At 40.4% G+C, this 16,626-nt stretch overlaps 1 protein-coding gene across 1 annotated transcript in view; it reads left to right on the top strand.

Moving 5' to 3' along the window:
* The window catches only part of B3GALT1 (beta-1,3-galactosyltransferase 1), a 413,993-nt gene that overhangs the window by 286,886 nt on the left and 110,481 nt on the right, over positions 1-16,626 (top strand). Inside the window, exon 3 of the mRNA XM_087709492.1 lies at positions 6,885-6,993. The gene's annotated coding sequence lies outside the window, so the exon portion shown is untranslated. The remainder of the gene's footprint in view (positions 1-6,884; positions 6,994-16,626) is intronic.

Here is a 16,626-nt window from a genome sequence, read left to right as displayed (position 1 = left end):
CAGAATTTTTACTATTCAAGAACCCTATCGCGCATGTAGAAAACTAGTCATGTTTTCAATTTGTTTATAGGCCTTGAAAAGAATCTGGACCACTGCAGTGCCCTCCCAAGGATGGGCCTTCATTTACTAGATATGAAGCCTCTTTATATGATCCAGGGTCAAATATTTACTTATTCATAGAAACACAGTAAAGATCTTTAGGCGATTCACTATTCCTTAGTCCAACCTCACAAAGTTCTTGTGAGAAAAATGTGAAGAACCAAAAGCTTTGCATTCCATCTTGCACTCGTGGAAAAAAGATAACATATATATCAAATAAATAAAAAGTTTGCCTTAATTATCATTTGTTAACCATTATCCATGGATGTACCAAGTCATCATGCCTTGTGCCACAAATTGTATGATGCATGAATGCAGCCATATGATACCTTTTCATTTTGATGGAAAACCACTAACACAATTTTCAGCTTTCCCAAAACTGTTTCTAATAGTGGGGCAAGATTTAAAAACCATTTACCATTAGGCAGTTGATGAAATCCTGTTTTAGATTTTAAGAAATGAAGTAAAGACATTAGAAAAGACCATTAGATACCATCATGTTGATAGAGATTAATAGAAAATTGTAGCTATGGAAATAGGTTTAAATGAGCAAAGTAGTAGTGTTTAGTACAGGTCCTTTAGCAAGATCTCTTTCAACTATCTTATTGTGTTAAGATAAATAATCTTAGAGATGGAATATAGAGACAACACAGAATGAAGAAAATTGCCTATCTGTGTTATTATCCTAAATAATGTTCTATGATACTGAGCTAATTGGGGATTTTAATCAACATAATTTAGATAGCCTTCTAAACCTTTAATTGTCTCATCTAGAGCCTAAAGAATTCATATTTAAAAAGTATTATAAATTAGAACTTGTTCAATTAATAGTATCAACGTTTAAAGAAAAAAAATGTTGTATAGCAAGCCGGGGCCGTATAAATACCTGGGAATTGCAAATGATCAGCTCAGATCTCAGCAAAACATCTGGCCCTGTGCTTAATTCCATTAAAAATCCATATAAGTATGTGTAGAAAATTCTTTGCTTTTTAGAAACAGACTGAGAAAAGCCATTGGACTACCTGTGAATCTTACATTTCCCCCCACATATTAATAGCATTGATTCATCTAGTTTCTCCAGTGCCTTACTCCTGAAAAAAGAAAATTGAAATCCATTAGACATAAATCAGTTATCTCTCTTTCTCCCCAGGTCTTTCACAAAGCACATTAATGTTTAACCATTCATTGGGCTTTTTTCATCCTAGCCGTCATCTATGATGATGATATGATGATGATGAGAGACATTCTCACATGAGATCTCTAGATTTATAGCCAATTTTCATACTCCTCTAACTCAGAAGTGTCAAACTCGATTTCATTGTGGGCTGCATCAGGATTGTGTTTGACCTCGGGGGGGGGGGGCATGGCCAGGATGGGCATGGCTGCCTTGACGTCATTCGTGTCAGAATCACCTCTGGTGGCCGGAACACTCTGCCCGAAAAAATGGGTTCCAGAGCTCTGTTTTTGGCTGTGACGGCCTCCTGCAACCCTCTGTCAGTGAAAACTGAGCTCTTGGAGGCTGTGTGTGGCCCTCACGAACTCTGTTTTTGGCCGCGATGGCCTCCTGCAGCCCTCTGCCAATGAAAGCAGAGCTTTCGGGAGCTGTGCACAGCCCCTCTGAGCTCCATTTTCACTGGCAGAGAGCTGCAGGAATCAGCATGGCCCGCTCCTTTATTGTTTCCAGGGTGGCCCTGCGGGCCAGATCTAAGCATCCTGGAGGCCTGCGTGCCTTGAGTTTGACACCCATACTGTAACTCATTAAAAATGTCATAAATATGACTGTCCTGGAAACAACTGAGAGGGGAAAACTTCACCATTTCCTGGAAAGGAAATTCAATGTCCTCACCACAATTACGGTACTCCTTTTAAATGTTAGCATTGGGAAGTTGTTCAGCCCACACATTCCTTTCTTCATTTCTCAACAATTTAAAGTGGTTTTCTTCTTTAAGACTGGGAAGGGATAAGAGGGATTGTTCAGGGTGAATTTTGACTTCAGCTGAAGAGTGGGATGTGGGGAGAGAGAGTATAAGGAGGAGTTGTTTCTTTTTTCCTGATTGCCATTTTATTGGATTTAAATTTTAATTAAAGTTAACTGTATTTCTAGTCATTGTCTTCTTTCATTTGACTCTTAATACAATCTTAAATGCATCTCACGCATACAGTGCGATCATTTTCAAACACTGCTTGCACAGCTCTCTCAGGCAGAAGGGAGAAATTCTATTAGGACATAAAATTCTGGTTGGTGATGAGAAAGTGATTTAATTTAGCTGTGGGTTGGAAAGTAGCCAGAGATGAATTCTTACTTCGTTCGTATCAGGAAAGATAAAAATACCAAGATGGGTTCCTAATTAATATTCAATGCATCTGAAAAATTGATGTGCGATATTGTACTCAGAGAATTCATGGTGGTTAGGAAGAGAATATCTTAGGTAAATAGCATTCAGTGTAAGGGAAACATCTGGAACTGCTGCTTACTCGGCCACACACTTGGTTGTTGCTGAAATAAATGCTATGATGCCTCCATCAATGCTTAATGACAAATAAGAATACTATATTCTGCTTCGTCAGCATTTACTAGCTGATGAAGCATCTTCCATTTGCTGAGGTAGCAGAATGGAATAATATTTGCCCTTTATAAAAAAAAAATCTGCATATTTCTGCATCTCTTTGCTCCTGAATATTATCGCAGCCTCACACGGATCCTGCAGATAAATAAAGGGAGGCTGAGTTAACGTTTTGTCCTTGTTTCATTTGATTGAACAGAAAACCATCCAATATGTGAGGTATCCGTCTGTAAAATCAAACCCCTCTCAATCAATTCAATTACAGGAGTAACTAGAACCTGAATTAAAGATTTGAGTCAGCCCTGCTGTATATAAATCCAACAAACTTTGATACCCTTCGTCAAAGTGTTCACACTACCTATATTTCAACCATGTAATTCCTTGCTCAAAATAAATTTCCAGAGACCTCTGTTAAATAGTCATTGATGTCTTTCAGTCTGGAAAGGTTATAAAACATTTTCTAAACTTCTGCAGCTTCACTCATCCACACAGTCTTGAGACAGCCATAGATCTGCAGCCCTCTTTTGCCTTGGCTATATCACCATTAAATCATTGGATAAAAATGGAAATCAAAAGAAAATGGCAAGGCAAAAATCGTGAATCACTATCAGGAAAATTGATGTTCACCTCAAGTTTGCCCTGAGAAAGCAACTGGATGATCCATCAGAATTTGGGGAAAATATTCTACACAGAGACAACATATTGGGGCTATATGGTGCCATAATATCCAGGGAAAACCAAGAAAGGGATTCCACAATAGAAACTTCCTATCCACTGTCAGGAATAATGTTATGCCTTGGGGATGATTTGCTGCTTTAGGATCTAAACAACTTTATATCCTTAAAGGAAAAACTGTTGGAAGAAATATCCATCTGATTCAGTTCCAAGTGGGGAGAAAGACACTGGAAACATGGAGGCTGATTGGAAAGATGGTTTAATGGTGAAGCAGAACCACCAAACGTGTGATTCTGGGTAGCTGACCATATGGAGTTGAGAGTGAGGGTTATTTATACCCTCTCTTGGCCCTTGCCATTGAATTTCCTGTTCCTGTGGCAAGAGCTTGTATTCCGTTGGTTGCTGTAGGAGTCATAGCTAACTTTTTAGCTTGTCTGGGGTTTGATTGAAGCCTGGACTCTCGGAATTGATGTAATTGTGTCCTGAAAGGATGTTGGGCCATTCCTATTGTGTCTTAATGGCTTTCCCGGTTTGATCTTGAGTGAGTGCTTATCTTACTATTCTATCTAATTCTGTTTTGTTCAAAATATCCTGTCTTGAATAGATTACCAAATCTACATTTCCTCATCTTAGTATCTGCTTGGAGACAAGGAACTGTGGCTCTGAGTTTCTGAGTTCCCTTAACATTTCTATTTCTCTTTTAGGGGAAATATAATATTCTGTCTTTTTAATATTTCCTAAAATATTTCATTCTTCTAGGAAGGGTGGGTGCTAACTTTCTACGACACCAAGAAGAAATTCACAATTTTGGAATAGCCATGTCAGAACCCAGAACCAAGCCCTACAAAATTATTGTCAGTTCCTGAACAGTTATTATTATTTTTAGTCACATAGTCAGCCAGATGTTTGGATTGGATTGGGCCCAAGGACCTGGGATAAGCAGATGTTGTTTAATAATATTAAAGTTATCATCTCAGGATGTAAGCTATTCCAAGTAAAACTGTCTTTTGCAATTTACTGATAGTGATTTTGTCATCACCAATGCTCTTCGAGTGGTGCTCCAGATGTTTCAAAATTGCATCCAAGGTGCCTATTGCTATTGATAATAGCAATAGTAATATTTTGCTTTCTTTTGCCATAGTTCTTCCACTTGTATTTACAGGTCTTTATATTTTGTGATTTTCTCCAGGGTTTTTTGCTTGTGTTCTGCTGTCTCCAGGTGTTATTATGTCTTTGCAAGACTTTTTTGTCTTTATTGACAACTAGCTGATAACCCGGCATTGCCTGGGTATTTATTTATCCCAATACTGTATTAGACAGGAATGGTGATATCAAGTGGTAACGTATGTGCAGAATGGGCTGCCCTCCTTCCATGAACGTCAGTGCAATTCCTGAAGAGGCGATGGCAAGAGCAACTTCTCCCTGAGCCCTGATTTCTGCAACAATTAAATTAGTTAAAAATGTTTTCCCTGTGCCCCCAGAAGCGTAATTTCTAATGTTGGATTTTCCCCCTTACCAGAGGGAGCCCCCTTGTGGAGTACTGGGAAGCCGTTACCATGGCAACTCCACTGTGCTGTACAGTAGAATCCATTTTAAGGCAGTACAGTAGAAGTCATTTTAAGACACAACAGGCTTTATCTTAACAGAACATACACCCTGAGGGGTGTTGGTGTGTCTTACCCCCACAGTATTTTTTCCAGAGAGTGAGTCATCTATATACCAAGTTTTATTGAAATTGCTCGAGGTGTTTCAGAATTATGCTGGAACACACACACACACACACACACACACACACACACACACATTTTTATATAACATTGTTAAGTCTGGTGTGTTATATGGCAGGTGTCTGTTTTTTTTAACTCTAAAGCACCAGAACATTTTAGCTTCTTCATTTTCTATTACTTTGTATGTTTAGTGGTCCCACCCAGTTATTGTTTGCAGGCAAATTGTATTTCTTGCGGATATTCCAATGTCCCATTTATTGTTTGTGATCAATCTGTATTATCTTGCAGCAGCTAACTGGGTGCTCCACTTACTACTATTATTATTTGCTGCTTTTGTTAGATTTTTATCTTCTCTGTCTATATATCTATCATCTATTCTATCTCTTCAACTCAATGATACTTGCGTACTTTATCTAATACTCTCACTTTCTGTTTTTCCCATAGCAACACTGTGAGGTGGGTTAGGCTAAGGGAATATGAATAGCTGAATTCACTGTCACAATCTTCTAGTTTGTAGACCAGTACCACCATTATACCAAACTGGTTCAAATTGGTTTATTCTAGAAAATGTAAGTTGAAGCAGATCTCCATGGAATAGTGGACCAAAATTCTTGCATAGAATATAAGAAACTGCACACCAGTTTAAAGAAGTGTCTGCTATACAAATGGAAATATCTACACTCCCTTTGTATAGCAGTCGGAATAACATAAAACTCTGATAATGTTCTGCAGCAAAGATAGGCAAAAATTCCAAAAAACCCAAAGGAGCAAATATTATTAAATTGGTTCACATTCAGTTTTAATGATTAATGCTCATTAATGATCAAATTAATGATAATGTGTTTTGTTCTTGAAGTAGGGCAGTCTGCTGTAATCCATCAATTGATTGGCTGTGTAGATTCAGACTCTGATATAGGTCAGATAGAAAACACCTTTTAAAAAGCATTCAAAGATAATGCAGGATCAGATGTCCAAATGCATAAGAAGGATTTTGTGTAGTCCTGTGCCTTCTACTATAGCAGATTTACATTCCACTGCCAATGCAGTAAAATTGTTAAAATGGAATATGCACTAGACTGTATTTATATTATTTCAGTTTCAATTCTACACTATCAGCAAAACACAGAGGCAACAAAAAATCTCAGCCCCGTCTTGTTGGTTTTGCCCCATCTGTCATCCCTTGTCCTGACTATTTTTGGGTTTGGTTTGGTTATCTTTCTTCTCAGGTTTTTCACCTTTGGCTTATTATTCCTTATTTCTTCTCTAGATTCTGTAGCCCTTGGGGAGGTGGGGGGGATCAACATTATTGCCTGTATGAATGGAATAAAAACCTCAAATGTAACTTTAGTATAAGCCCCCTACATACTGTTTTGAAAAGGACTTCTCAAAATAAACATTGTCCTAAAGTTTTAAAGGGACACGGTGGCTCAGTGGCTAAAACGCTGAGCTTGTCGATCAGAAGGTCGGCAGATTAGCAGTTCGAATCCCTAGCACCGCGTAACTTGTCCCATTACTTGTTCCAGCTTCTGCCAACCTAGCAGTTCGAAACCATGTAAAAAATGCAAATAGAAAAATAGGAACCACTTTGGTGGGAAGGTAACAGTGCTCCATGTACCCTCACCATTTAGTCATGCCGATCACATGACCACAGAGAAGTCTTCAGACAGCGCTGGCTCTTCGGCTTAAAAATTGAGATGAGCACTGCCCCTAGAGCTGGAAACGACTAGCACATATGTGCGGGAAAACCTTTAACTTTACCTTTAAAGTTTTAATATTGTTGTCTTGTAAAACAACTAAAAAAAATCTCTTCTAATTTCAGACTATGTATTTCTGAACAAAAGGCTGTGCTGGAGATTATCATTTAATCTGTGGTTGAATCCATATGGCGGATCTGTGAAGAAATTTGGCCTGATCCTGCTATCGGTATGGTAAGTGATGTTACACACCAATGTAAACTAATGTATTGACCAAAACTGTGATTAAAATTCTGTGCATTATCAGATCTGCAATCCCATGAATGAGTAATTTGGCTGTGAGGGGACATACTGTTAAGTAGCCAACTGTAGGATTGTAATTACGTGAATGCATTCTGAATTGAGGATTTTTTTAAGCTGTAAAACAGATGCTTGCAATGTGTGTGTGTGTGTGTGTGTGTGTGTGTTTAAATAAGATAAAAAAGAATACAAAATAAAGAGAGAGGAAGGAAGAGAAAAAGAAAGACAAAAGTGCAAAAGAAAAAATTAAAAAATAGAAAGAAGAAGCTTCTAATTTTCACTGCAGCAAATAGAAGTACAATTACAACATTGTCTCTTACTAGTACTAGTACTTTTGTCAGGAATGAAAATAGCAAAAAGAAAAAAAGAGGGGAAATTACAGTATCTGTTCCCCTATATCTCTTTTTAAACTTTCTTATTTCTTGATTTTGTTAAACTTTTTACATAAAATATTTGAATCTTTCATTCCTTAAAGATTATTTATCTTATTTACTTGTGTAATCTGAAAAAGTTTGAGAGTTATCTCATGATCTCCTTTGATACAGGAAGATTTCAGTCCTCCAATCAGCATTCTTGACCATGATATCTCTCCACACCTATGGAGATATCAATTTTCCAGAATGCCTCACTGAAAGCCAGGGATGCTTGAATTCTTAATCATATTTAATCATTCTCATTTTATTGAATATTGTGCTCTAGTTGGAAACTGTTATGAAACTATTTATATGGTACACATGAACCACAGAAGTGATTAGTGTGTCTCCAGCTGAATTTAACGAGCAAGTCATTTATGATGTGGCATTTCATTTACATGCTTATTAAAAGAATTGATTCTTTTAAAAAAAATTGTAGGTAGACTTCCTGGGAATTAGTTATCTGTATCTTTTAAATGTTAGTGTCTCATCTTGGCTATATTCTCCTTTATGATTGTGTTTAAAAAGCTAAGGTGGCCATAATTTCTACTTACAGTTAGATGCCGAGCAAGCAGGATTACATTTTCAATTATTCATAATTATGACTGGAATATTCCTTGACATATAATGCCATTAATTAAATTTGAATTCCCATTTCAAATTATTATTTCTGCTGCAGGAAATAATGCACAAAAATTAGAAATTATTATTAGAAAATTTACCTGTGGTTAATTTCCAGTTTAGTTTCTACCCAGCATATTCCTGTCAAAGCCTGTATCCAGATCAGAGCAAAGCCGTATCCCACTCAATGCATTTATTTATTAGACATTAGCCAACAACAAAACGGTTAACTGACAGATAAAACCAATAAAAGCAAGCAGAGAAAAGCATGAGGAATAAGCAGCCATTATCTTTATCTATATCTGTCTCTTTTAAAGGGTCATTGGAAAGAATATTGTAGGCAATTAGCGGAGATGTTTCCAAAGGAGGAACTTTGGGTTATTATAGCCTTAACCTCTTTATGTATGCAGCAGCAGGATGGAGATGGAAAGTAAGGGTAGGGGAGAAATCTCTCCTCTATTTTGCATTATGAGGGATGCAGTTTGAGAATGAGATGATGTATCTAATATTTAGTGATAAAGTACTAGCAGCAGAAAGCAGTAAGTGGCTCCTTGCTTTTGACATGAAAACAGATTGTTTGATGAGGACTGGACCTTCATTGGTGGAGGTGTACTGGGGTGAACTACATGACCTCTAGGAGACATGGTGGTACAGTGGTTACAATGCAGTATTGCAGGGTGACTCTGTCCACTGCCAAGAGTTCAATCCTGAATGGCTCAGAGTTGACTCATTCTTCCATCCTTCCAAGGTTGGTAAAATGAGGATCCAGATTGTTGGGAGCAATATGCTGACTTTGTAAACTGCTTAGGGAGTGCTTAAAGCACTATAAAGTGGTATATAAATATAAGTCTAAGTATATGGAAGTGGATGGATAGTTATTTCTAACCATAAAAACACTTTATGGTTTTATAATTATGCTATAAATGAGGTAGCTGGAGGGAATCACCGAAGCAATAGGTGTAAGCTTAAATGGACTCCAGAGGATAGTGGAGGACAGGAAGGCTTGGAGAAACATTGTCCATGGGGTTGCAATGGGTCGGACACGACTTCACAACTAACAACAACAAATAAATAGGAATTTTGTAAATATACAAACCTCCTTGCCCCCATGTCTTCACTATAATAGCCATAAATGTGAAATGTTCCACCACGTCAGTTGACAGTGATATGGATATTTTTAAAAAAGGTGAGAAGAAAAATAAAATCTTTATGGGTACATTTTTGTATGCCTAAAGCACTTATCCATTATATATAACAGAAAAGATTCATAATGGTAACATTTTGTTGGATAACAAAATAAAGTGAGGGAACACTACGTTTATGAATGCAATGAGAGTCTGAAAAGTGGAGTTGTTTTTGCATTTGTGAGACAAAAAAATAGAAATGAATTTTACACATCAGTAGTTCTCTGTATGAAATTGATCTCTCTCCCCCCCTCTCTCTCTTTACAAATATCTGATGATGATACAACAGATTTGCATTTGAGATAGTTTTGAATCTACCCCTTTAACCTGCTGTGTGCTCAAAATCTGCATTGTGAATCTGGAGATTACCATCAGTTATGAAACTGCCCTCAACAGGAGAAATGGTGCCCTGTGGTTTCATTTCCCGTCCTCAACAGGAGCAATGATTAGGGTGACCAGACGTCCCGCATCTGGTGGGACAGGCATGCCTTTCAATAATTTTTCCCGCGTCCTGGGCCGTTCTAAAAAAAACCCGCTTTATTTTGGTGCTGGCAGCTCGCTCGCACCCCCGCCCATCAGCTGCTAGCTCGCTCGCTTGCTCGTTCCGTTCTATCTATCTACACTAAAAATCTAAGCCAGCCCAGCCTGCCGCTCACTGATTGGCCTGGACTACAGCCAATCAGTGAGCTGGCTGGGATGGAAAACTTTAAGCACACAGCACGAGTCTCCATTTCATTTCGTCTTTTGCTTGCTGCAGCTTAACTGGTGAGTAACTGTTTCCCTGTGTCTCCCAGGTCGCGCCCGTCCCCTCTCAAAAGGATTCGGCTCCGCCACCGCTTCCTCCTCTTCTTCCTCCACCTCCTCCTCCTCCCCGTCCATGGTGGCAGTCACAGGATGGGGCGGCGGCAAGAGAGAAAGAGTGAGCGAGAGAGGGTTCCGTCCCGCAAGGAGATGCCCACAGAGCTTCGGACCCCCCACCGCCGCCATCGCCTTCTTTCCCTCCGCCTCTTCCAGAGCCCGAGCCTGCCTTTGCGAGTCCGCGAGGCGTGGTCGCTTCCCACCGCAGCACAGGCGCCGGCAGCAGCGGCAGAAGCTCCGGGCTGTTGCTCCGAGTGGAAGTTCTCTACGCGAGGTGAAACAGCCTGTGCTGCGGTGGGAAGCGAGCTGTGGGTCCCGTCGCCACCACCACCTTCTTTACCTCTGCCTCTTCCAGAGCCCGAGTGAGCCTGCCTTTGCGAGTCCGCGGGGCATAGTCGCTTCCCACTGCGCAAGGTGAAACAGCCGCCGCCCCCTCCCCTTCCCTGTGTGTGAGAAAGCTGTCCGGGGCCAATGGGAGGGAAAGGCGGGAGAAAGAGCGAAGGCGACGATGGCGCTGCTCTTCTCCGCCCTCCGCTCACACACCGTGCCCACCCCAGCCTCCCGTTCACCCCGGATCCAGCCACCTAAGCAGATCCCTCACTGAGCGGCTTTTGCAGGAGATCCTCTAAGGAAAGGCTTGGCTCGCAAACTGTCTTCAGGAGCTGGGCAGGGCGAGCCTGGTTCTCGCCCTTACTTAAGACGGCGGGCCCGTCCTCGCTTGCGGGGAGCCGCCTAAATCTTGGTAACCGGCCAGACAGGCGGCAGAGCTTTCTGGGCCAGTTGTGTCGTGGGCTTGCAAAAGAAAAGGCGCGCAGCCGCCTCCTGCCCACAAAGGGCTTGTTTGCTCTCTTCGGAGGATGCTCCCTTTTCAGGGCAGGGATTCCTCTTCCTCTCTCTCTCACACACACAAACACACACTCAATCATACTCTCTTTCACACACACAAACACCCCATTCATGCTCAACTTCCTTTCTCTCTCACACACACAAACATACTCAGTCATTCTCTGTCTCACATACACACACCACTCACAATCACTCTCACTCTTCCTTTCTCTCTGTCCTTCACACACCCACCCCATTCTTAAGAGACCTTTGTCCAGTGTATCTCAATTAGGGGTGGGGATGTTTTAAAGCTGGCCCGTTGCAAGATATATATTTTTTTGGAACAGAGAACTGCCTGAATACAATCTGTATCATTCACTGGAACCAGAGGTTTACTCTTCCAAGCTTTGGGACTTGTGCTGGAGAGCCCATCCTTAGGGAACTTCTCTCTATTTGAATGTGTGTATTGAGACAGAGGGCTGTCTGTTTTCTTTTTTCCACTGAATCGGTGAAAATTACTTTGTAAACTTAAAAAAAGAAAAGAAAAATGGGCTGGAAGGAAGAGAGAACACTTTGAGTTAAGATGAGCCACAAGATTTTAGGGAAACAAGACAGGGAAAGAGCAGAAAGACAGAGAAGGTGAAGGTAAATAGGCAGAAGGGAGGAAGAAATAGGAAGGAGGGAAGGTGAAAGGATGGAAGAAGGAAGTAACAGAAGCGAAGAGGAAGAGAGAAATGGAAAGAGCAGAAAGACAGAGAAGGTAGATAGGCAAAAGAAATGAAGCTGAAAGAATGGAAGGAGGAAGGAAGAGAAAAGGAGGAAGGGAGTGAGTGAGGAAAGAAGAGAGGATGGAAGGAGAAAGGAAGGAAGAGAGGGAAAGAGCAGAAGACGGATAAGGTGAAGGTAGATAAGCAAGAGGAATGAAGGAAGAAGTGAGGTGTCTCGAGGAGGGGGAAAACATTTAGTGACCAAAGTTACAATGGCATTGAAAAAAGTGACTGATGACCATTTTTCACACTTAGCTACCGTTGCGACCATTTTTCACACTTAGCGACCGTTGCAGCATCCTCATGGTCACGTGATCAAAATTTTGGCAACAGATTCGTATTTATGCTGGTTTCAGTGTCCTGGGGTGACCTTTTGACAAAATATAAAATTTTTAATCAAGCCCCCCCCGGTCAATGGTGTCCCTCTTTACCAATCTGAAAATCTGGTCATCTTAGCAATGATGCCCTGTGGCAGTGGGGTTTTCATGGGATGATTGACTGGGGAAAGATGCTAGGCCGTACAAAACCTATCTTGCAATTAGAAAGATACTACAAGGTGACAGGGCCATAGAAAATATTTTGTGTGAATATGCCCTCATGTGTTGAGAACTGGTATTTAAATTAACAAAGCCAATTATTGGAAACATGGCCTTAATATGGTGTGGAAAATAGCTTCCTTTGCCAGGCATAAAATGTTTCTGTGAGTCTTTGGCATATCCCTCTATTTGTCTCTTATCGATATGCATTTGCCTTGATGTAACAAACATACTCTATTTAGTTTCTCACAGTATCTTTGAATGTTTCTCTGAATATACCCGTCACTACCTCAAGGAAACATTATGCCATTTATTTGGTGGGTATGGTAAAATTATACTCCTTTCTCAAATATTATTTGAGGGAAGAGAACATTTCCCAGATAGTCCCACATTTCCCACATTGAATCTACCATGGAATGGTCACAAACGGTAACCATGTGATCCTGGGACGCTACAGCTGTACACTTGCTGATTGGCAAGTGCCTGAATTTTGATTAAGTGACCAAGGGGATGCTGCGGTACATGTAATGTGTGAGTACTTAGGTCACTTTTTTCAGTGCTGTTGTTGTTCAGTTGTTAAATGAATTGTCATAAATTGAGGACTACATTTATCCAAGGGGTTGTTGTTGTTGTTGTTGTTGTTGTTGTTGTTGTTGTTGTTGTTAGAGTCATGGTAGTGCAGTGGTTAGAATACAGTATTGCAGGCTAATTCTGCTGACTGCCTTAAATTTGGCAGATCGAATCTCACCAGGCTCAAGGTTGACTCAGCCTTCTATCCTTCCAAGGTGGGTAAATGTTGTGGGCAATACGCTGACTCAGTAAACCGCTTAGAAAGAGCTGTAAAACACCGTGAAGCAGTATATAAGTCTGAGTGCTATTGCTATTATTACTGTTTGTAGTACTAGTAATCAATAGTATTTATTAAATTATGTTCATATCCTGAATGTTTGGAGCAGGGTCAATCTGAAACTCATGAAGGGGTCCATGAGCTGAAGCAATTGGGCACCCCTGCAATAGAGGAAGGGTAGACATAGCCATTAGAGAAAAGATAGCCATGTTATAGCACATAACATGAGATTTTTTTTCCATCACTTCCCACCAGTAAGCCTTCCTAAATTTCCTAGGAACAAGACAGCTGTGATGCCCACTGGGCATCCTAAGAATGCATCTTAAAGAAAAAGGTTTGCACCACAGTGGAAAGTCAAAGGTGAAGTGAATCCCTCAAATTCACCTTGATCCCCGATGAGTCTCCTTGACAAGATAGGTATTTGCCATTACAGTAAAACCTCTGGTCACAACCATATTCCATAACTTTGGTCGCAAACCAATTTGGTCATGACCCACACCTAATTTTGGAAAGTTGGTGCTTACAAAAAAAATGGCATGGCAGGGGAAATCGGCCGTGAAAAAAAATGTGCATTTTTTGGTCGGAACCCAATTTGGTCGTGGTCAAAAGCGTTCATGACCAGAGGTTCTACTGTACCTTCATCTGGGATCCCCCCCCCCAAATTCCCAATCTAGCCTACAGATCTGGGATTTGCTAGTACAGTCTTCCATCTGAGCACTAACCTGGTCGGTCTGATTTAGCATTTTGAAGATCAGTTAAGGTTCAAGGTATTGCTGGCTGCTATAGGATGGAGGGTGGGAATGGAAAACCTTCAAATTACTCATAAATGAAATTGAGATAAATAGCCATTTCTTGTTCCCTGCCCTGCCGGAAAATTGTACTTCCTTGTATTTTTTTTTTAAAAAAAAACCATTAGAAAATAATTTCCTATTTTCAAAGGAGAAAAATCTGTTTGCAGATTAAAGAGCCATGTTTTTCCTATCTCGCCCAACTGACCTTGCAACTCGCCATTTTGCCCCTTCTCCCCATGAGGCTTTTCCCTGGCTGATTTACACAGCTTTATTATCTCTGCTACAAAACACCCCTCTGTGGCAAAACACAGAGGAAAGAGAAGCCAGTCAAAGTGATGTCTACATTATACCAAAAACCTTTTTGGACATCTGTAGCAAGGTTTAGCAGAAAGGGAAAGTTTCAGGACACTGTTAATTGCCAGATGAACCACTGCAACATTTTAGGTGCTTATAGTAAATACCTTTTCTCACATATATTCATCCCAAGCAGTAGACACAATAACAAAATCTAAGCTGCTACAAAATGAATATGGGAGTTGTCTGTGTATTTTTTTTTTAACACCGTCCAATGTTTGCCTCATTTACTTCTTGCGATAACAGTATTTCATTGTGTATGTTTCAATGTATAATTGTTCTGCAATTCTGTCTATCGCTATATAATTTACAGTCATTTTGTGGCCATCAATTGCTAAATTGGACAGGAGAAATGAAGAAAAGCGAGCATAAAACAAGGCATTGTGCAGTGTTTGTGTGGAAACTCATCTTGGATCAGTTTTGGAGTTCAGATTTAAATGGTGTCCTTGGTGCTCTCTCAGCTTGATTGGTTGTTTTTGCAGTTGTTTCATTACCCAACTAAATAACATCATCAGTGCTAAAAGGGAGTGGGGCAAATCCTTCCCATCTAGTACTGATGATGCTACCTGGCTGGGTATTGAAACATCTGCAAGAAAACAAGCAAATTCAGAGAGCACCAAGGAGCCCACGGTTCAACCCTGAACTAAAATATTGTCTGTGTGTGCTTATTTCTTACCCCAGCCAGTGTATGATTGTGGTTTTCAAGATTTTTTTAAAATAAAATAGATCCCACAAACTTTAGATCGATTTACCTTATTTCTAAATGGATTCTAGCTGCTAAAAATCACCTTTTGGAGTCTTAGGGATTTATTGTCTTTCTTTCCATTTTGCCCTGTTTGAGTCGATGAACCCCAGGGCAGCCACCACTCTTGTATCCTTTAGCACAGCAAGGTGGAATGTCTTCCATCACCAAAGGAAAGTGATTCCTTTGATAGCGCTGCCATATAGCTGCATTGTTTCTGCTGAGCAGAAGAAAAACTTCAGAGTCTGTCTTGGTAAATCAGCAAACACACATTGAGAACAAAAGAGGGGAGGGGGAATTATAGACAAAAATAAGAAGAGGCAGTAGCAGTTTGTGGTGGGTTTGTCAAAGGGGATCGATTGCGACCGCAAAAAGACGAATGAACCATTTGAATGGAACACCAGAAGGATAAAAGTACAAATCAACCAAAGTCTCCTGAAAGATTGATTGGGAGCCAGTGGACACAAGAATAACTTATAGAAGCTGTATTACAGCCCTCTGACTGGTTCTTTTTCGGCTTCTTTCAGAATGCTTTGCACTTGCCGTCATTGTATTCAGAGGAGGGGAAATCGGTCTCATGCTGCCTTTGAAGACAGTTAGTTTTGAACATTAGCTTTGATGCACAATTGTGTGTCTTCTTTTAGAAGTGCTATCACAGGCGAGCAAAATAAAAGATACCCAAATAAGTGACGTCATTTTGAAATGATTTCGAAATGAATTTGGGTGCAAGGACGGGCAGATGTTGGGTTATCTACGTTCCTTCTGCACATTTTCCAAACTGCAGGCTTGTATCCATTGCAGCAATTTATAGAGACTACAATTTTATTTTATATACCTCGGCCTATAGCTGTGATGGTATCGTTACCCATCTGTTGTATTCCAGTTCCTGATGGTTCTTCCGAAACCCTGGAAAGGAATCTAGTGGAAGTGGAATTGGGCATTTTATACAAGCAGAGAGAGCTCAAGGGCTCGTGTCAGTGCCAGAGCACATGAGTGAAGAGCTCAGAAAATAAAAAGGAGAGCATAAAGTAAGAACGGCTCTTATTCCTTTTGCCAGAGAGAAGGGAAAATTGCATCCTCTATAGCCAAACTAGGAAATCAGTTTCTCGGGCAGTGACTGTCTCGTCTTTAATATCCAAATGTAAACAAATAAAAATGCAGGCTATAGCAATAGCAATAGCAGTAGACTTATATACCGCTTCATAGGGCTTTCAGCCCTCTCTAAGTGGTTTACAGAGAGTCAGCATATTGCCCCCAACAATCTGGGTCCTCATTTTACCCACCTCGGAAGGATGGAAGGCTGAGTCAACCCTGAGCCGGTGAGATTTGAACCGCTGAACTGCTGATCTAGCAGTAGCCTGCAGTGCTGCATTTAACCACTGCGCCACCTTGGCTAGAACTGCTCTAATCAGAAAGCCAAGAAAAACGGACTACAATTTCCATTGATAAAGGTTGTTAAAGATAGAAACATGGTTAGTATCCTTTGAGATCTTAAAATAGCTATTTCTCACCATCTGTGTGTTGATTTGAAAGCAAAACAAAAGCTTCAGAAAACAAGCTTTACCTTACTTATGGAGATAAGCAGAGAACGTCAAACCTTACACTTTGCTATGCACTCTGCTAAAGTCC

Source organism: Thamnophis sirtalis, unplaced genomic scaffold (assembly GCF_051295495.1).
Source record: "Thamnophis sirtalis isolate CommonGarterSnake01/CBP01778 unplaced genomic scaffold, rThaSir2_p1.2 scaffold_1, whole genome shotgun sequence".
Taxonomy (NCBI): domain Eukaryota; kingdom Metazoa; phylum Chordata; class Lepidosauria; order Squamata; family Natricidae; genus Thamnophis; species Thamnophis sirtalis.
This window is presented reverse-complemented; position numbering and strand designations above follow the sequence as displayed.